Source organism: Epinephelus lanceolatus, chromosome 5, assembly GCF_041903045.1.
Source record: "Epinephelus lanceolatus isolate andai-2023 chromosome 5, ASM4190304v1, whole genome shotgun sequence".
NCBI classification, from domain to species: Eukaryota; Metazoa; Chordata; class Actinopteri; order Perciformes; family Serranidae; genus Epinephelus; species Epinephelus lanceolatus.
In genome coordinates this window covers 1557312-1576360 of record NC_135738.1, presented here as the reverse complement: position 1 = coordinate 1576360, position 19049 = coordinate 1557312, and the positions used below count along the sequence as shown (strand labels likewise).

At 41.3% G+C, this 19049-nt stretch overlaps 1 protein-coding gene across 1 annotated transcript in view; it reads left to right on the top strand.

Moving 5' to 3' along the window:
- The first annotated feature begins 16153 nt into the window (after positions 1–16153).
- lsp1a (lymphocyte specific protein 1 a) overlaps positions 16154–19049 on the top strand; it is a 65108-nt gene continuing 62212 nt past the window's right edge. The window contains exon 1 of the mRNA XM_033634104.2: positions 16154–16265. The gene's annotated coding sequence lies outside the window, so the exon portion shown is untranslated. The remainder of the gene's footprint in view (positions 16266–19049) is intronic.

Sequence of the window (19049 nt, the reverse complement as noted above, 5' to 3'; positions counted from 1 at the left end):
GTCAACTTAAATTTTTAAGGCAGTCTGAACACTACTGTGTTTTTTTAGAGTTTTTTTTTTTACAGTAAAAACAAATAGTTTATTTTTAAAATGATTTATTCAGACCACAAAACATGAAATATTGTATTTCAACATGGAATATGTTAAAATTTTAGAATCTATATCTTTATTTGTGTTAAAACTTAGATTAGCCTAAAATCAAAAGAATTTTTCTAAAATATGTTATATATAATTAAAAATATTTTTCCGGTACAGAAAAAAGTACAATTTGAAAAATTCAAGTTTATCCTACTGCTGATTTTTTTTAATATTAATGAAATATTTTGCATTTTATTATATTATTATGTGTTATTATGACTAATTAAGTAAATAGTGCTGTGAAAAATAAATCAATGTTTTAAAATATTTCAGTAGAAAGTTATATAACAGCATCATGTATCTTCCATATTAGTTAGACATAAATAAATGGACGTAACCGTCAAACATGGACAGAAATGACAGCTCAAAGGTAAAATCATTTAGTTTTGTATTAATGCAGTTATGAAAACTACCAACAAACACTAAATTCATCTCAACATTCCAGTGATGATGATGAACTGGTAATGCTCTCCCCTTTAGGATAAGATAGGACTGTACAGCAGTAACAAAGCAGGAAAAAGTGGATATATAAAATATCAGGAAAAAAAAATCCAAAATATACACAATGCCAAAAAATGAAATAAAAGAAAACAAAATTAATTAAATTAGATTAAGTTTAATTTCATTTCATTTCATTTGAAAAGTTGAAGTGATGATGGTCTGTGGTTATGATGCTGGTATTAATTTGCAAAAAGTGTATCCTCAATATTTTGTACGTTTAATAGTTAAATTCATGAGGAAATGCTTTCAGTATCTTATTCTATATGTTGAGTGCTCATTTTAACTCTCGGGTAGTTTAATCTACTGCAGTGTATCATATATATATTTATGAATGTGTTTTATATATGCTTCAGTTTGATGGTTTATGAGTGTATTTATTATCAGATTTCATCAGGGACTTTGTCAACAACTTTGCTTCTGCTGAAGAATTTCGATCTCTATTTACCAAGTGGCAACTTCAGAGGCTAAAAAATGAAGCCAGCGTGGAAGAGTTTCTGTAATGGCCACTCCGGCACCAAACATGAGTCAGTCCCCACAGAAGACCTCCGTGTTTAAATGCCCAACTTTACAGCAGATATAAACATGTTTACAGTCTGGTACAAAAACAGTTTTGGTCTCTGTGGCTAATTACAACATTCGTGACAGCTGGACAGAGGCTACATTTTTTATATAAGTCATCTGTTATTAAGGCTTAAAGTTTGGCATAATTACGCATGTGGCTGCTTTGAGTTACAGGCTGATAGTGTCCTGTCAGTCAGCTCCACCCCTCACTGCTCCACAGCTCCACCCTCTCACCCAAATATGGTCACTTCTGGCTCCAAAAAAACCAACATGGCGACGTCCGTAATGCCACAAACCAGTGGGTGACGTCACGGTGGCTGCGTCCATTATTTTTACAGTCTACAGATACAGCTCACTGCCTGTTTCACACACACACACACACACACACACATGCTCTCACACTCCTTCTATGGTGCTCTGAGCTCTGCCTCCGGCCTGCTGGGGGTCCGAGGCTCCGGAGCCTCTAAAGTTTCCTCAGTTTCTAACTTTATCCTGTCGGTCAGCGGAGGGAATGTGAGCAGACGCCTCAGAGTTATATTTGGATCATGTGACTTCACCAAGACTCCCTTTAAAAATCGTTGCATTTTCTCTCTCTGTCAGCCGTCTGCTGGGCTCAGTCTCATCGCTGAGCTTTAAATTAAGTTAAAGAAATTAAGCAGGATTCCTGTGGCCATCTATGTGGCATTAAAATGATAATATATGCAAGTGAAGTGTTTCAGAGTGAAAAGCACAGCGACAGGAGAAACAGGGAGGCAGAGGAACCCACAGCGGAAATACTTCATAATGAAGATAATCTAAAATAACTTGTTCAGCCCTAGATTTATCGTTTGAAAGACCACAAAGCACTTCAGACTTCTTTGCATTGTTTATGTTACCGTTAGTTGCAGCTCACACAGCCAAGACGTAAATCTTTAAAAACACAAATACATCATTTCATCAGTATTGATCAGCTGCTCACTGTAGAAAACTGCAGTGAGCAGCTGATCAAACCAACTGGAGGAAACGGTGACTTTGTTGGGGACTATTTTCAGCGGCGGATTAATCCACATTTGCTGCTCTTGTGAGTATTTGTGGCAGCAGGACGGTGTGTGTGGGAATGAGTCAGAGTAAACTAGCAGTGGTTCCCACCTGGTCGCGCCTCAGGGTCCAGATTTCTCCTTCATCATTAGTTCCACATAGTTTCATACATTCAGCGTCATACTTGCATTTGGCCTTGTTGTCCATTAGTCACTCACTCCACGGCAGGAAAAGTGCCAGAAATTCACTGTACTTCAAAATAAAGACCTGTGACCCACCAACTACAGTGTGTGTGTGTGTGTGTGTGTGTGTGTGTGTGTGTGTGTTCATGGCGATAAAGGAACGTGTCTCCCAGTGTCACAGTGTGGCTTCACAATGCAGTAAGCAGATATCGCAGGCTCTGGTAATCAGGCCGCAACACAATGTTGACATGACTCCATCAAGCTCCTGAGTTTATGTTCAGTTTTTTGTGTTTCACTTTGTCACTTCCTGTTTTATTTTGGTTACTTACCTGTGTTTCCTGTCTCTTCAGATCCAGTCAGGCCCCAGCGTTTCCAGCTTGACGTCTTTCCCACCTCCTGTGTCACAGCTGTGTCTTGTTGCCCGTGATTACCTGTGTATATATCCCCAGTCTGTCTTCCCTCTTGTTGCCAGTTTGTTTTCAGTGTGTTCCCTTGTGTCGCCTTCGATCCAGCGTTGTTTCCTCTGTGAGTTTTCTTGTGATTTTTGACCTCAGCTTGTTGTTTTTGTTTGTGTGCTGATCTGGACTGTAAAAGACTTGTCTCCACTGATCTGCCCGGTGAGAGCCTGTGTTTTTGAGTCCTTGCCTCTGTGTAACTCAGTACCTGTCAAATGTGTAAAGTTTATTTTGATATACTTAAGCTGTATTTCAGTCAGGATCACCTTAGTCAAAGAAAACTTAATTTCCATTTGCAGTATTATATTTGGCGGTATGTATGGCTCTGTACTGGGGCCTCCCTGCCCTTCCATGCGCTTACATGGAAAGCCTAAGGCAGGCAGAACAGCAGCAAAGAGTCAGTCAGTCTCTTTTAGCTTTTTCTGGTCTCCACCAACTCCTGAGGGAAATATCCGTCTCTTTAAATCCATGAATGTGTCTTAAACACAGTAAATATTGATGTAATGGACAAAGCGGTCCAGAACACCACAGTCCTGATCCTTCTTTTGACTCAGCCGGTGCTCATGTTGGTGTTTTGTTAATGATGTCATGGCGTCCTGGTGCGTTCTGTTTTATTTCAGCAGATGTGGCCGCAGCTGGCCGACTGACGCTTCAGCGTATTAAAACAAACGGTACAAAACAGGCCTGTAATGTTTCCACAGGTCACATCTGCACATGTAAACATGTTTGACTGTGTGCTGCTGCAGAGAGCACATTCATCATGAAAGTAAGGAAGATGTTAGTTTTAGTTTTTAAGGTTAGAAAGCTGTATTTAAAATTCAACTGACTGAATTCTTTGTTGTAATATATTACTGCACCAGCTGTAATGAGCTCAGGACAGCACTTACATTATGGTGAGATGCTCCTGAGGAGAGGATGTGCTTTATAACAGAGAACTTTGTGATTGTATGTGGTTGGCATTGTGCTCAAAGGTGAGTCAGTACACATCAACACATACACACCTCATGCATGCGTATGTCCACACTCTTACACATGATTATTTGTTCAATTATAGACAAAAAAAATTCTGCTTCTTGTAATTATTTATATCTTAAAATCTAAATAACACATCTGTAATGTTGGACATCTGTAATCTACAGTTCTGTGTGACTCTTCAGAGCTAGTTTTAAATGGACTGTGTGGAGCGAGTGTTTAGATTAATTAGAATAAACACCATGTTGTGATTATTTGTCACCAGTTTGGTGGATTTTTTTTAAAAACTTTATTTGTGGGGGGAAATAAATAAATCAATAAATCACAGGAAAACCTTCACCTACAAATATCTGAGTGCAGTTTAGGCGTTGACTTTCAGTCCTGCTGGTTTTCATTGTTGCTGTTTCATTAGGTTTTAATTTATGGCTGCGACGTCAGCTGGAAGAAATCAGTGTTAATTAGCTGAAACTCAGCAGGACTGAAAACCACAGAGAGTCACACAGGTTAGACAGCAACATTTACTCAAGGACTGTTCTTAAGGACAAGTTTGAGGTACTTGTACTTCAGTTGAATATTTCTATCTTATGCTACTTTATCCTTCTCCTCCATGACATCTCAGAGGTAAATATACATATGATGCATTGCAGTAGATTAAACTACCCAAGAGTTAAAATGAGCACAACCTTTAACATCTACAGCAGTGAAATACAACGTTCACGTTCAAATGGGATTCATCATATGGCCCTATAAATGTGTAAAAACACTAGTGGGAACAGAGGAATTAGATTCTGCTCAAGAGTTTGGTAACAAACGATCTTGAATTAAAACAGGGCAATAAAAGACGTTTCTGAGGACACTGCAGGTGACAAACAGGCAACACAATGACAGAATCTTGGTTTATATTCAGTCAGTGCTGCCTAAATGTACTGCTCCACCAAAATAAGCATGTATATGTAAGTCGTCAAAACACGAGTCAAAACAGTCGGCTATAGACTCCTTTTCCACTGCCAGTAGATCAGAAATGAACAATATTAGAAAATAAAAATAGATACGTTAATAAAAAATATTAAATAATCATTGGCAGATGTGAAAATAGCCACGTGACACATTTCTAAATATTTTTTAAGGATTTGAGCCAATACGTTATCATATAGTTACATCAGGGACCTTTAATGACAGATGTTTCTCCACCTGATTAATAAGCCTGTTCCTGCTGCACCTACTGAAAGAGACTGTAGTAAAATTGGTTCTTTAAATTCAAATAAACACAAGAAGTTTGTGCTCTAGAGCAGGGGTCGCGTTAACCGGATATTCTCAGTCATTGACCGGTTTTTTACAACAATGACCGGAAAATCTGAAGGCCGTCGGTCATTTTGACCGGTTGCAATTACCACCCCTGCCCACTTGGCGGCGGAGTGCACAGTCAGTGGTTTAAGTGGCTGCCGTTTTCACACTGCAGAGAAAAAGTCATTCATCTGCTTCATGTAGCGTTGTTGACATAACGCCCTGGACACACCAGACACGGAACCGAAGCACGGCGCCCAGCAGCGGAGGCAGTTTTCAGTCAGCACCCATGTTAACGTATCTGACTGTCCACACAGGCCGCTGAGCAGAGCGGAGCGCCCGCGGAGGCAGCGCTTCAGTACGGCGTCTGGTCTATTTTTCACAGAAGCCGCGAGCGCTTCTGTCAAGCTGGATTGAGCGGATCCTACCAAACAGGAAGTTGGACACAGAAAAGACGAGAGAATTTTCAAAATAAAATAACAACAGCACACACTGAAGAACGCGAGGAGAAAATATCGTGTTTATAATTTAAAATAACACAACAGTGCATAACCAAACACATTTTTCAATACCATAATCACTTCATTACAATTTTAATTTTGTGTCACCGAGCCTACAGACATAACTACATAACGCCTTGGACACACCAGACGCGTAAGTGACGCATTAGTGCCGTCCGGTGTGTCCAAGGCGAAGCCTAATGGCACGGGTGTGTGGATGTCTGTTCATCTTTTCGTTCATGTCCTTATTAATGCACACTTTATAACTTGCTTGTTGGATTTATTAAGAACGAACAAATGAAAACAAAATGTCTTTGAATATCTTTATTATCATTTAAAAACGAAAATTAAAATGACCGGTAAAAATAGATTATGACCAGATTTTTATGACCCTGTCGGTCAAAATGGCCGGCGACGAAAAAGCCTAGCGCAACGTCTGCTCTAGAGAAAGGATCATAAGAGCATATGATAAGCTATTATGGCAAGGCTTAACTATACAGACCAGTGAGCAGTGATAACTAGCATGTCTTTGGGGTCATCGGGTGGGAACCTCCTTTCACCAGTGTTTCGTCTAGTTGGTCCCACGACACCTCCAGGAGGCTAGACAGTGATCTCTGGCGTCCCAGAGACACTCCCCTAATGCCAGGTCTCACTGCTCCCCGCACCAACCCAATAACCTCCTTTACCTTACTTACACATGGCTTTCTCAGCCCAAACAGCACTGCCACCTTCAACCAAACCCAGGCTCCGTACATGCGAGCTCCAGGTAGAGACAGTGCTGATACTACCTTTCCTAGCACATTCACCATACTCTATTTCACACGCTACATAGCATAACTACAATATAAGCTAACGTTAAAGGAAACAGATTAACTCACAGGATCAGCAAACACACTCACCTTGCCGCATGGTCTCAAACAAAAGGGATTCAAATAGGCCACTCCCACACTTAAATAACCTTCCTCTTCCTGGATTTCCTCCTGAGAGGAAGTGGATTGTCTCTTGTCTGTAATATGTGCAATATACTGATACAACTGACACTACCTCTGTGCAATATTCATCCTGCTATATCCACTGTATATATACACACTACAGTCTCTCTGCACCTTATGTACATACCCTTTTCAATCTGTGCTTTTTAGACTGTGCCTATTTATTGTAATTTTATCCTGTCTTTTTGTGTTTTTATTTTCACAAAGTTTTTATATATTTGCTTCGTTTTTTTTGCACTGAATGGCCTGCACCTTACCTTTCGTTGCACTTGTTGCAATGACAATAAAGAAAATCTGAATCTGAATCTGAATCTAAAGTCGCTATCTAGGAGAAGAATTCAGTCTGCATCTTGGGGTCCTGTTCAGTCCATTAATAGGGAGAATACTGACCATCATGTGGGTGTGGCCTGAGATGTGAATACTGCCTGTGCTACCAGTTCATGTGGAGGACACAGTGGAGTCAGAAATAAAACGTAATTAGTCTGAGAGAGTGAGCCATGAGGCGGCTGTAAAATATATACTCTCTGGATGTTGGATTATGGAGGCGCCATGTATCTGCTCTCACACATATCCTTTAACATGTTCACAGATCCACAGGGTCGCAGTATTGAGGGTTGTCGGTTTAGAACTGGGTTCCACACCTGATTAAAATCTCCACCCATGATCACTGGATAATCACCCATCACATTCAGCTTGTGATCCAGCTGCCCAAGAGAGGATGGGTCCACTGTGTCAGGACCACAGACGTTAGCTAAAATAACAGGAAGGCTGATATTACTGCACCATACATTCTTTATTTGGAGCCAAGTGTTGTGGGATTGGTACTTTAATTGCAGTTAAGGGTCTGAATATTTCTCCCAGCAGTAGCAGAGGCCCGGTGATTTGTGTTCAGCCAGACAGGGGGAGCTGCAGGCTGACACTGGCTCAGAGGTCAGAGGTCAGGGGTGTCCCACTTCAACCAGTATGGTTCTCTGAAAACTGATACTGGTTATTTTTGGACTTGAGATGCTGCAGGGTGATAGTTTGTGCCGTCGATCGGAGTAAATCATGCAGAAAAAAGCTTCAGATAATAAAGATGAGCTGAATGTTTCTCTCCACATACTGGAGGTCTTCAGGGTGGAAACCAGCATGAACACATCAAGGAGGGTCAGAGGTCACACACGTGGTGGAAAATACAAGTATAAATAAAAAGATTGAAAGTGTGAAGCCTCACTGGTGTTGGTGCATAAGGAGATCCATACATGTTCAGATGTTCCTGCTCAGAGCTGAAACAGACCTCAGATCTGCTGTTGGAGGTCGTCCTGCTGGTTCACGGTCAGTAGGGGGCGTGTTTGGTCTGTTCTGTTCTGAACAGCAGCTCAGGTTAAGTTTGTGTGGTCATCTGCACGTAAACTGCTCCTGATGGCTGCTCCATCAGTGTGTGAGTGTGTCAAAAACTGAGTAGCAGTTGTCACCTTGTATGGCAGCCTCAGCCACCAGTGTGTGAATGTGTGTGTGTGAATGGGTGAATGTGACTAAGTGTAATAAGTGTTTTGAGTGGTCGGATGACTAGAAAGGATCTATACAAGTGCAGGTCTATTTTCCACCTACACCAGGTCAGTCCATTTCTTAGTAAGTGATTTTTTTTTCCTTATTTAACCTTTATGAAACCAGGAGGTCCCATTGAGATCCAATCAAAACACATTTAAAACACAACAAACATATAATGAACTATTCAAACACAGTGGCCTCTTAAGAAAAAACTCATTGTCAGTATTCTCAGCAAATATTTATCCTCCTTCCTCCATTTAACTTCCTCCAGTATGATCAGGCCCAGCGGCGACCTCTGGGGCTGAAAAGTGAAGCCAACACAAAGAACCAAACCTGCAGTTCCTCTAATGGCCACTTGAGGCTGGCTCCAAAACAGAGTCAATCCTAATAGACCTCCATGTTAAAATGCCCAACTTTACAGCAGATATAAACATGTTTACAGCCTGGTACAAAAACAGCTTTGGTCTCTGTTTCTAAGGTCAACATTCATAACAACTATATGGGGGCTGAATTTTCATATAACCTATTTTATTAAGGCTTACAGGGAAATTTGGGTTTATTTCAACCTGTCTCCTATCGTCCTAAATTTGTTTCAAGTGACTAGTGACATAAAAATGATAGTTAGCATGTTAGCCGTTAGCCTAGATACAGCCGGGGCGCATAGTAGCGTCAGACCTGTTAAAACATAAGTGAACGGGCAACCTTCAAGTGCAAAGTTAGTCCACTAAACAAGCTTTTTTTCCACAAAGACCGCCTCATATCGTTAGGATAAATGTCAGAGAACATATAGAAAACGACATGTAAACGTGTTGTCTTACCTTACCGGTGTGCTGCCATGTTTGTTTACCATCTAGCTATGCTTTCCAAAGCGCGGCTGAAATCTCGCGAGAACAAGCAGCAACAGCTGGAAGGCAGAACCGGACAGTAGCCTGAAAAGTTCATTCATTTATTTTATGAAAGATTTATAGAATAATGGCTGACTTTTTGCCAGACTTTGACTTTGTGGAGGAGGAATTTGATTTTGCAGAGTTTGATGGCCGCCCTTATTTATTTGAGCCAGAATACACTGACGAAGAGCTTCGTGAAATTGAAGAACGGAGGAGGAGAGAGAGAGAGGCGCAACAGGTAGAGGACGAGAGAGGAGGAATGGCTGCTGCAAGGCTGCGTAGCTCTGGAGATTGGTGGTGTACCTGTGAATGCTGTGCCCCAGTGCCCACAGAAGAGGAATGCCTCTGTTGCAAGGAATGGGACCGGTTGCAGCCTTATTTTCAAGGTCTGGATGTGAACGAGGACGAGACACCTCCACCTGGAGTAGTATCCAGCTGGGCTTTATCTAGAGCTCGCCAGATATATTTCGGCCGCGCTTTGGAAAGCAGAGCTAGATGGTAAACAAACATGGCAGCACAGCGGTAAGGTAAGACAACACGTTTACATGTCGTTTTCTATATGTTCTCTGACATTTATCCTAACGATATGAGGCGGTCTTTGTGGAGAAAAAGCTTGTTTAGTGGACTAACTTTGCACTTGAAGGTTGCCCGTTCACTTACGTTTTAACAGGTCTGACGCTACTATGTGCCCCGGCTGTATCTAGGCTAACGGCTAACATGCTAACTATTATTTTTATGTTACTAGTCACTTGAAACAAATTTAGGACGATAGGAGACAGGTTGAAATAAACTGAAATTTCTCTTTAAACCTATGCATAATTAACAGTGACAGGTTGTCTGCTGATCGCTCCTCACACAAATGTTTTAAGGCCTTTTTGAAACTCAACAGAGAACAACACAATTTCAAATCAGCACTGAGTCTTTTTCATAGTTTGACTCCCAAAACTGAAACACATCTGTATTTTACATAAGTTCTCACTTTACATGTTTCATAAATAAGCAGCCCTCTTAAATAATCATTTCCTTCCTTTAATTAAAAAAAAATGAATACAGACAGAAAGGCTTTTGTTCACAGCCTGAAAAAGCATTTGTGATGTTTTCTAAATGCACAATCTCTAGTCTAGTTTTGAAATAACTTTGTTACAGGTTTGTCTGCGTATGTTGTTACAAATATTTTGAGATGCTTATCTCTACTGTCACATTCCTATTTTCTTATTTTTCTGAGACTGCTGTCTGGACACTTTCATGACCACTAGCTGGATTAAATGGTAGTTTAGCTTTTGAGTTCAAACAAGCTGCACCAGAAGGTAAAGTTCTTTCGCAGGCCGTCTCTGGTTGTTTAGTCTGTTCAGTATATTTCATGTTTTACTGTTATTGCTTGTCTGAGTGGATTATAAGCTCTTGTATTTGCTTTGTCATATTCATAGCTCTGTAATCTCCAGTGAGATAGATACTTAACTAACTACTTAACTCTATCCAATCTAAATTCTTGTTTTTTGTATTTTTCCTTTATAATGACTATTGTAACTCAGTTGTAAATATACAGTATGTGAGAGTGGAGCTGATGTACAGAGACAGGAGAAGGCTACGTGCTGCACGTCTCAGTCACCTGATGAAAAATGTTGCTGCCCTTTTTGGGGAATAAATGATTTGGTGGAAAGTTTGACCGTGAAGCACGAGGTTAGTTTCTGGTGCAGCTCCAGGAGTTTTTTAATATTGGAGTTTTCAGTCTTGTATGAACTCTCTTATTGTTTTCTCATTTTCATTTACTTCAGTTTCATGGTCCAAAGCCTCCCTGTGCCCTCTTATCTTACATCCACCGCTTCATATTTACTTTTTGTCTCTTTATTTCCTGCACGGTGGAAATCACTCGGGTCATTTTCCATCTCCTCACTCTGCTGACTCAGATATAAATCGCTCAGCAGTCGTTCCCTCCGTCATGCCGTCTCCCTGCAGACCTCATGACTGTAACCCAAGCACATCCTAATAACCGACGCAGGCTGTAAAGTCATTTAGGGTTATTATGTCCAGGCTGCCGGAGGTCATTGTAAAAGTTCAAGGAGTGCCATTACATTTAGTGCCTGCTCAAAATCTCATTAACTTTCCCCCCATTTGTCCCATATGGTTTCACTTTCAGCACACCGGAGCTCACAGACGGGGAGTCAGTGGTTGTTGTCATCTCTGGATGGATGGTGATTTATTTCTTTTTGAATTCAGCCGTCCGCCAGGCGCTCTGCGGCCCACGCTCCTCTGCAGCCCGACCTCAGGTCCATCTGGTTCGTGCAGGTTGTGCATCAGGATCAGGTTTATCTGATTTTAAACAGTGCTGTCACCTTCCAGAGAGGCACAGCTGTGGATTTTTAAAACTGAAACATATAAAAGGACTAAGCGCTAAGGTCGGATTAACCTAAATTTAACCAAAAATTTGAGGGTCCCAGCTAAGACCCCTCATCTTCTTCCTCTTCATACTCGCTGTTCACTGTGTGCAGTTTTTCTAAGATCGAATCTGTTTACATCAAGCAACATCCTCATAGGCTGAAAAATAAAGCCAACGCTGAAGTGCCAAAACTGCAGTTCCTCTAATGACCACTTGAGGCAGACTCCAAGAGCGAGTCCCCATAGACCAACCCAGTCTCGCTCCGAAGTCTTCAAAATCTGGCACATGGACAGTGACTTGCTGTGTCAGACACCGACGAAAAAAGCCATCCTTTAACGTCGACATGAGACGTGTTCAGTCATCATTATAGTTTAACAGCGCCGAGCAGCATCAGGGGGAAAGATGGTGGGACGAGAACGAAAGTTAAGGGGACGGAAGTTCGAGTGAGGCTGGCTGGAGGGGTCCGACAAACACTGCCCTTCACCAAGAGAGCAGTGTTTACTTCCCATAAGATTATAAAACCAAACCCTGTTCTTTTTTCCTAAAGCCGACCACATTACCATGCGTTTGTTGTTGAAGGAAAAAAAAAAAAAACGTCAGTTTCGTGATGTTGTAGTGATGTAGTGCTTTTATTTTGAAAGAGACTGTATGCAAACTGTACATTTACTGTGAAAACAGAAGTGTATTTTGAAAACAGACAGTGCATGTAACAGGCTGAAGTTGACACGGCGTCCCAGAACGTCAATATTCTGCATCAGAATCCAGATCTGCATCAGATGTCACATGATCACTACTCTCCTCGCTGAATGCCGATCCGGTTACCTGCAAAATAATTCTGGTCTCAAACCACTAATGATCCTGCTGAGCGTCTCCAGACCACCAAGAGCAGCATGAAATCTGTCTGTCGTAGGTGTGAGTAATTGAAGTAATTGTGGTGTTGGATGACAATCTGTAGCTATTTATGGAGCGGTGAGTAAACATCTGGTCCAGTTTGGATCCCTCGTTACCTTTTTCTACCCTTCGTGTCTCTTCTTTGTTGGTGTTTGGGACTCAGTCTGCAGTTTCTACCAGATGTTTGTGTATTTGAGATTCTTTCAGTGTGTGAATGATGCGACCGTGTTGACCTCAGACAGGGAACAAAAATCTAATTCTTTGAATCAAAGGAGCTGAAAAAGCATTGAGCTCTCCAAAGCAAATGTTTCAGTCTATAAATATATTAAAGAAGTGAACTAATATTTAGAGGACGTTTTAATTGGAATGTGTCCTTTGACCTTTGGAGGGGTAGCGGGCAGTTGTTGTGAATTGTGGGAATTTATGTCTGCACATGAAACCTCTGTGCTCATCCTTATTCTTGTTATTCTTTATTTACTTTTATCTGAGCCTCCCACAGTCAGTATGATTTCATCTGTGTGTCATTCTCCAACATAAGTCCTGAAGGGCTGCAGAGGAAGATCATCGAGTGCACATCCAGGTCTCTGTTCTGTGTCACAGTCAAACTGCAGACTGGTTTCTGTCACAGGTTTGCTTTGAGAGCTGCTTCTCTGTCCTCCGTTGATTTGGACACTTTGTGTAGTTTACACACGACTGGAGATGACTGCTCTCACTATGGTACAAGATTTTTATTTAGTATCTGAGCTGACTTTGTCACTGGGTGGTGGAGGCGTTGGTGGATGGAGTGACAGCTAAGCAGCAGGTCAAGCCCAGTCTCTCTCTGAAAATGTAGAAATCCAGCACCTGTGCAGTGACTTGGGGCATCCTTAAACATCTGCATTGTAGTTTTCTGGTGCCTAGTGGTATCAGAGGGAAGTGTGCGGGACAAGGACGAAAGTTACAGTGGCAAAAGTCCGAGTGGGGCAGGTGGGAGAGGTGGCGGATGGGTCCAACAAACATTAACTTTCCCTCGAGAGGTGTTAACATCCTGTAAGATTCTAAAGCCAAACTCTGTTCTTTTTTTCCCTAAACCCAACCATGTGTGTTTGATGTTAAAGGAAAAAAAAGTCAATTTGCGGTGTTGTACCAATGTAGTGCGTTTATTTCCTGTGAAAACAGAAGTGTATTTTGAAAGAAGACAATGCATACAATGCAGAACTGGACACTGTGTCCCAGAATGTCAACAACCAATGCACCCAGGGTACCTTGCACATCGATGTCGATATGTGACGCTGTCAGAGTGAGAATGTGTTGGCAGGCCACTGTTCGAGACCAACTAACAACACACCTGCTTGTTTTTAGTAACACATTGGTGTCATTTCCGGCAGCAATTACATCAACAAAATTGGCTTTTTTTTAACCAAGACATCTGCAGTGTTTCCAGCCATGATTGTGCCACCACACCTGGATATTTTAAGCAAAAACATGATCTTTTCTTAACCATAACGAAGTAATGTGCGGTGTGAGGGCCAGGTGAAGGAGGGTGGTTAATGTTGTGTAGATGGAAGTAGGCAGACTTAATTTGAGGACGTTGCAGGAGAACCATGTTCCTGAAGGTAGTCAGAGAGAGAGAGAGAGGAGGTTGGGAGGGTGGAGGTAGGTTTGGTGGACAGATAGAGCTGGGTGTCATCCGCTTAGCAATTGAAGTGGATGTTAAATTTACAGAAGATGTGGTGGAGAGGATGCAGGTAGATGGTAAACAAAAGGGGACCCAAGACAGAACCTTGAGGAACACCAGTAGTGACTGGAGATTTGATCTGAAGTGACAGACAGACAGATAAAAATGATTCTAGGACAGAAAATGATGGAGAACTTTGTGTAGTCTGCAAGAAGACTTTAGAAAATGTAATTAATATTAGCTGTAAATGTATTTGATAATAATAATTTTGCTTAATATTATTTTGCCTCTCTTTGTGGTTAGATACATCATGTGTTTGCTTTTTGAACTTGTTTTAAAGTGGCTTTTTTTCATTAAACTTTGTGCTGTAACTGGTTAGTTTTTGTGCCTACAGTGTGACTGATGTTTGTAATAAACTAATCAGTTACAGATGATTAACATGATATCATGAACATGTGTACAGATTAATAACATCTGCATCGAACCTTTGGAAAAGTATATAAAGTTGTAGTATGAGTCATACTCAATGTTGGATTTTTTATTTATTTTTTGTTGGTATCTCCTGTGTGTCGTCCTGCTTTACCTCACTCTGCAGGAATGCATCGTTCCGGCTCTCTGCTGCTTTAATGAGGCTGCATTCCTCCACCTGAATGTAGGATCACTGCTGCATTACTCCGTCAGTTCGCTCAACACACCTCTTGCATGCTGTGAAGCTCCTGGTGGGGGGCCTGTAAAATAACTACGCTGCCATAAAAGCTATCCTGACTGCAGCTCATAAAAACCAGGAGGAGGAACAACGACTGAACACAGAACGTTCACCAGGTAGCTGTTTATTCCCCTCTGCTCTCTGAAACGTGATCATCACATTCCTGTGTTGGTGCAGAAAAATCTTTCAGGTTTTCATCATCACAGCTGAAGTCTGAAGAAGATGAGAAACGAAATGTTAGGAGGTGTGAACTAAAATACAAATCTACGCTTTTAACGGACAGACCAACAAAGGACAAAAATGTTGTTTTTTCACAAATAATTTCTGTGTTTTTAGCTGCTTTTAAGCCAGCAAATATGGGTGTACTTATGTGGCCTGTCGTCGTTTCTCCAGCAGGGATAGTACTCCAAAAAAGAAGTTGTTTTTTTTATTGAAACATCACGTTTCCCCTGGGATTGTGCCACCAAAACCAGGTGTTTTAGGCCAAAACATGATCTTTTCCAAACCATAACCAAGTGTTTTTTTTTTGTCCCTATCCACAAGTTAACCACAGCATTATTGACACGTTAAGTTTCAGTGTATCTACTACATAATAAGTTTGTAGAAACATACAGTTGGGTTGTTTAGTATCTGTATCTATCAATCTGAACCTTTATTTAGAGTCAGAGTTGAATGGATATTGTTGAGGTTTTATTTATGTGTCCAAGAGACTTCTAGTTTATATCTGTCTGTCAGGTTAACTTTATGGAGCTGCTTCCTGTACATATATGCTGTATCTGCCCTTTCTTGTCCTGTGTTTGACCCATTCGTAGCCCTCAGCAGCAGCAGCAGCAGCAGCAGGGTGCATCATCCTCTTGACTCTGTGTGTTCTTCTTTCACCAAACAAACAAACAAACAAACACATTGTTTACCAGCTGGTTACATAAACACTTCATGTGGTTTTTAATATAAACATTAAGTTCTTTCATCCTGCAGCCTCCTCTCTGCTCTCTGTCCATCAAACATTAATTACAGAGTGTACTGAGGTGTGAGGGAATAACAGATGTATAATTTTACCTCATGCAGCATGTGACTCAGAATGAACACATGAGGATTATTTTAAGTTAAAGTGTGAAAGTAAAATGTAAAAACTTATCTTACAATGTACTGATGATGACGACACACAGAGCCGATCATGAACAGACAAGGGGTCGTGTGTCACAAATTGCAGTAAACAGATGTATATTGTAAATGCACTGTACACTGATTTTTACATCAAACACATTTACACCTTCTTTACCAGCAACACACACTTCTGTTTAAATGATTTCCAACATTCAGAGGGATATAACAGTCACAGCAGTGATTATGGGCCAGGTGTGTGACACCCTCTGTCAGCAGTGCACACCTGTGTTCAACAGACTCCACAGGTGCCTTGATCAATCATCAGCAGCACTGAAAACCCTGAACAAGATCAATAGGGTGTTTTAACTTCAGTGTATGACTTCATGTACTGAGCTGCCGGGGCGGCCGGGGCCTGAAACTGAGGTCCAGTCCATTAATTTAACTTCACGTCTGCCATCAGCTGATTATAACGTCCAGAGACTCCAAGAGGAGGAAGTTTCTTCTTCTCAAGGTCAGTAAATTACTCTGATGATCTACAGTGTGTGCCGTACTTTCAAAAACTTTCCATTGATAATTAAATGTACAAACACACTGTTGAACACAAAGTTTGTCTTAATTTTCACAGAGTGTTGGAAAGTACATTTGCTGAAGTTCTATGTGCTTAAGAACAATTTTGAGGTACTTGTGGTTTCCATGCCTCTTTATACCTCTACTTCACCGCATTTCAGGAGAAGATAGTACTTTTTACTGCACTGCATTTGTTTGACAGCTTAAGTTACAAGATTATTAATACAAAACATATTCAACTAATAGATTCTGATATCTTACTATAGATTAATCCACCATCAGAATGTAATCGTGCTCCATAATTTCAGTCAGGAGAGAGAAAAGAATATATATTATTTACATGTGCACATAAGTAGAAATGTGAAAAGTCTTTGGTGATTAGACCACGTTGTGATGTCATATTTCAGGAGGGTGGTACAGACGTAGTAGATTAGGGAAACCCCTCTGTGGAGTGTGGATGCTGGTGGTGATGATGGTGGTGATGAGATGAAGAGGAAGCTGAGGATCTGGATGTGAAGAGGAGTGGGCTTTTGATGAGCTCGTCCTGGGCTCTGGATCAGGTGACTGGAGGTGAAGGAGGAGGAGGAGGGAGCGACAGTTGTGTATAAAATGACAGCTGACAGCAGCAGAGAGGAGAACAGGTTGAAAGTTTGGCAGCAGCAACATGAATGGCTGAAGGAGACTGTGGCAAAGTTTGATTGGCTAACCTGGAGAGGGACTGCTTGTAGTCAGCTGATTGGAGGAAGCGGTGGCACAAAGAGAGAATTGTGAATGAATTTAGCATAAAGAAATTCTTCCTGCTTCATGAGTACTTTTACTTTTGGTACTTTAAATATATTTAATACTTTTGTACTTAACTGGAGTATGATTTTTAATGTTTAATAACAGTATTTTTATACTGTAGTATTGCCGCTTTTATTTATTAAGTTATTTGACAGGGACGATACATGTAGGCATTGTTACATTTAAATAAAATTTATCTGATGCAGTGTATATAGGACTTCTAGCCTTAGCTAATTTGCATACCTTGTTTTTGGTCAAACTTTTGAAGAATAAAACACATATCACAACATGCTAACGCCCCGATCACACAGCAAGCGTAATTGTTTTTAATGAGAATGAAGCTTCTTGCTTGATGTTTTTGCGTTGTGATGTGTCTCATGTTTCTGCTTTCTAAGTGCCTGGCATTTTTGCTGCAGCACTCTGAATTCCTCTTGTAAAAAAAAAAGACTTCAACTCAGAGCAGAAAAGCACCATCTTTTTTTCCCATCGTCCAATCGGACGATTTACAGTTGGTAACCAATGGAGGAGAAACTGGTGGTAGTGGTTGTTGGATACCCAGAGCTATACGGCCTGATGATAGACAGCAGGTTGTCAAACTGCCCCTGAGTCATCCTAAAATCTGCCTGTAAACGTCCATGATGGAGGAGAAGCTCCTGGACCAACTGGTGGTACTCCCCATGATCCAGCCTCTTTTTTAGGGTCTCATGTACCCACACAGATCTCTGTTTATCTGCTGACAGCCTCTCACCCTCAACCAGAGCTACAGACAGCACCCTCTGCCTCAACATGGCAGCAGCTACACACTGATTACTGTGAAATAAATAAACAGTATAAACTCTTCCTGTGTGACCAGGGCCTAATAAAGCCTCAGAGACTAACAATAAAACAAACACTGACAAACAGTAATAGAAACAACAATGACCAAAAAAGACGATCACAAGCACCAAAAGAAAAAGAAGTTATGTGAGATCTGAGCACTTTTTTTTTTCAGCGCTGGTTCTGCCAATATTTAAGCATTTATGGTTTCAGCGTAATATCAAATATCACACATACAGATGCAGGAACTACACTTTCTCCAGTTTCTTCCTGAGAAAGGTTTTATTATGAGTCGGGTGTCAGCAGATCTGCGTTGGCATGGAAACCCGTCTTTATTTACCACCGCAGGCAGAAAACAACAAAGTGATCGTGTTCTGGAAGAAAAGCCTTCAGGGCCCTCGGCAGCTCTGAATGGTTCCTTAATGTCCTGGTGTTTACAGTACACAGCAGACGTTCACTCCGTCATCTTCAGACTCAAATCTTTCCCCTCGGATCATCTTTCCCCTCGTCAGCTTCTTTTTCCACGTTTTAATCAGCTGTAGGATCTGAAACTGAATCCCTCCTCAGATATTCAGCTGCACAACGAGACCCCAGGGCTGCTTCATGTGTGTGTTCCTCTGCCAGGACCAAGGGTTCGATTCCCACTGAATATTTATGGACTTGTGTACTGTAAGGCCGTTTACTTGGCTTTGTTTACAGGAAAATAAATTACCAGGATAGCAGCAGGTGAATTATCCAGACTAATATACCCAATGAGTGATGGCACATTGTGAGAATGACCATAGATACCGACCCTGCATGAACCACAAACCCTGACAGTACACCAGATACAGAACCCAGCTGTTTGCGTTTCTCCAGAGCAGTCTTGCAGGCTCGTTGATGGACCTACCGAGGTGCGTCTAATATGAATCTTTGCATATAAAGGCCCAGACACACAAAACCAACTGTAGAAAACTTGCGGCAACAAAAGCACCCTGCTGCATCGCTCGTTGTCGTCTGAGTCTCGGCCACTAAGTTGTACGTGAACACACTGCAAAGACTACAGCCAACCAGCATGTACGTACTGTGCCTGTGTGAGAGACATTAACTCTCCACACCAGCAGACGGTGGTCGTCTGTAGTCGTCATTT